Raw genomic sequence first — 3695 nt, 5'->3', positions numbered from 1 at the left:
CTTATTTGTTCGTTTGTGATTCTATATGCATATATCTATATATATTTGTGTTCCATATGTTTGCAAAACCTGTTTTATTCATAATTGTTCTATGTTTACATCATAATTCTTTCCATCATACATTATTCCCCATATCTAGAATGGAGGATCCTTCCTCATTCTTCTGCATTCTTGGCGCTGCTCCACTCTTTCCTTCTCCAAACGATCCAGTGTATACTCTATGTTGCCGAGTTTGATGCTCAGCTCATCTCTCTCTAGACTATCTTCTGTTGTCTTAAGTCTCTTTTCCACAGTCTCCTTCTCTTCCAGCAGATTCAGCTCCCGCTGGCAAAGCCCCTGAATCTCCTCCACGAAGCAGAGGAACTCCTTCAGATCTTTCTCCATCTCTGGACCAAGATCTTCTTCCAGCAGTGTCTTCGTCAGCTCTTGTATGGCCTTTGTACCATCGGGATGCCTAATATTGAGGAACATATCTTCCTCAAAAGCCTTCCTTCTGAGCTCTTCTAATGCTATTCTGTATGATGCCATTTTTTTTCTTACTGAAAATTATTCGAGGTGTGAAGCTTACCTTTCTCTCCAACGCTTTTTATAGGCTTCACTTTCTCTCTGAAAGTTAATGCTCTTACAGTTTCTCGAGGTTAAGTTCTTGGTAACTGACCCTTCTATTTACTCCTTGACCGGTGGTAAACGTTCATCCCTTGCATTAACTCTTCTACTTATGATCGCCTAACTCTGATTCTTACATCATTTTCATTTTCTTTAAACTTAGACCTTCTCTAAGGGGGAGTACCTTGTACTTCAAGCTAAGTTTTTCACACTCCACGCTTTTTGCTTATGACAAAAAGGGGGAGTAAACCCAGTTTTTGATGTGTAAGATGTGTTAGTGTGATTTATTTTTCTTTTGGAGATTTTAAGAGTTCCACCTTCATGACCATAGATGTGTCACTGGGCAAATACAAGGAATACATTTCACTTCTTCTGAAGTGATTATAAGTTGGCTCTGATACCCAAGACTCTGATACCCTGTCCATGACTCTGATCACTTATGCGCTCTGATTATTCGTTTTTCATCTATGTCATAAGTTTTTCACTCTGAACTCTTATATTATTTAGCTCAGAATCTAGACTTTACTAACGTTTTCATCAAGTATTAGATTCAGGGGGAGCTAAGCTCAGAATCAAGCAGTGACTTGAATTCAGAATGAGCAAGATAAACTATTCACATCAGGATAAGTCTTATTCTATATCTCTAAACTCTGAGTGAATTCAGTTTATTGTTTAAGAATTGTTCATCAAAAATCTTAGTTTTGTCATCATCAAAAAGGGGGAGATTGTAAGATCAAGTTTTGATCTAGTAGTACAACTCATGTTTTGATGATTACAAGTTAACCTTTTGATATGAACAATTGTGGTACTCTAACGTGTTTTTCTGAGTGTGCTATTTACAGGCTCTGACCTTAACTTAATTTCACACAAATCAGAAGCACTGTGTATAAAGGGTAACCCAAGCAACGCTTTCGCATTCACCATGTTCAGTATGAACAGTGGAAAAGCTTCAGAAGTTCTGAAGCTATACAAACTCTGATGTGGACTCAGTCGCTAGAAGCTCTGAAGATCCAGAAGTTCTGACAACCAAGAAACACTGAAGGTTCAGATGTTCTGATGGTGTAGAAGACTCTGAAGATCCAGAAGCTGAATAGTGGAAACTCTGAAGTCCAGAAGCAAGAAACTCTGAAGGCCAGTTCTTCCCTCTGAGTTCAGAATCAGAAGATACAATGGTCAGAGGTTCTGTGCTTTCCCTCTGACTCTGATCAACCGGCTTCACAAGTTCCAATATGAAGTATTCCTCTGATCAGAAGTCTCCTAGGTTAAAAGGTCAAGTCGCTATCCAAGTACAAAAGCAAGTGTACCTTCCTGACGACCTACCTAACGTTCTCAGCCACAGCAGAAGCTGGATTTTCCAGAACTGCCCTCCAACGGTAGCATTTCCCATGCAACGCTCAACCCTAATCCTTGGAGTATATATAGAGGCTGAAGATTGAAAGAAGCGGCTAAGAAACTAAGTTGAAGCAATACACGCGCAAGACATATTCAAAATATTCTAAGCCTTCTTTCATCTGAAATTCATTGTGTTTACTATTAGCTTTTTAGAAGCAATTTCTTTGTAAACAAGAACTTCATATACAGTTGTATAGTTTGCCTTTAGGAGATCAAGGTTGATCGGATCCTAGAGAAGACTAAGAGAGTGAATCTTAGTGAGAGCTAAGTCAGTGTATTGTTAGTCACTTGTAGGTTTCAAGTGCAGTTGTAACAATTATCTGATTAGTGGATTGCCTTCATTCTAAGAATGAAGAAATCACCTTAACGGGTGGACTGGATTAGCTTGAGGGATTTATCAAGTGAACCAGGATAAAATACTTGTGTGCTTTTCTATCTCTTATCTTTAGCACTTAAGTTCTCGAAAGATTTGTCAAAATCTTTAAGGTGGTAGTTTTGTACTGAAAACGTTATTCAAACCCCCCCTTTCTACCGTTTTTCATACCTTCACTTTTTCTCTCTGTTCTATCTCCAGCATAATCAGCATCACAATAACCTGAAAGCTTATACTCTGATGTTTTCTTATACATCAAGCCAAGGTTAGTGGAGCCTTTCAGTTTCCCTTGGATCTGATTGGAAACGAGCACATAAATGAACACTAAATAATATGTCTGGCCTAGATGCAGTTAAGTATAGAAGTGAACCTATCATGCCACGATAGAGCTTCTGACATACTTTACCACTTATATCTCCTTTTTCCAGAATGCATGTTGGATGCATTGGAGTCTTGGCCACTGTAGATTCCAGCATATTGAACTTCTTCAGAAGTTCTTTAGTGTACTTGCTCTGATGGATATTAGTTCCTTCTGGTGTTTGATCAACTTGTATTCCCAGAAAGTACTTTAATTCTCCCATCATACTCATCTCAAATTCAGCCTGCATCATCTCAGAAAATTCTTTGCATAGAGATTGATTAGCAGAACCAAATATAATATCATCAACATAAATTTGCACAATTAAGATATCATCTTTATAAGTCTTGCAAAAGAGAGTTGTATCTACTTTACCCCTTACAAACTCATTCTCCAGAAGGAATGAGCTAAGTCTCTCATACCATGCTCTGGGAGCTTGCTTCAGACCGTAGAGTGATTTCTTCAATTTGAACACATGGTCTGGTTTCTTTTCATCTTCAAAACCTGGGGGTTGATGAACATAGACTTCCTCTGAGATATAACCATTTAGGAAGGCACTCTTTACGTCCATCTGATGTAGAACTATGTTGTGATTTACTGAGCAAGAAATCAATAGTCTGATTGCCTCCAGTCTTGCTACTGGAGCAAATGTTTCAGTGTAGTCTATTCCTTCCTGCTGGCTGTAGCCTTGAGCAACTAGCCTTGCCTTGTTTCTGACTACATCTCCTTTCTCATTTAGCTTGTTTCTGAATACCCATTTCGTTCCAATAACATGGACATTCTCAGGCTTCTTCACTAAGCTCCAAACATCGTTCTTTGAGAATTGATTCAATTCTTCTTCCATGGCCAGAATCCAATCCTTGTCCTGAAGAGCTTCATCTATGGACTTGGGTTCAATTAAGGACACCAATCCTTTCAGACTCAGCAAGGTCTCTTCAGAGGGTCTGAAGGCAGATCTGGTTCTGA

This window comes from Lotus japonicus, chromosome 3 (assembly GCF_012489685.1).
Source record: "Lotus japonicus ecotype B-129 chromosome 3, LjGifu_v1.2".
NCBI lineage: Eukaryota > Viridiplantae > Streptophyta > Magnoliopsida > Fabales > Fabaceae > Lotus > Lotus japonicus.
Note: the sequence above shows the minus strand (reverse complement) of the source record.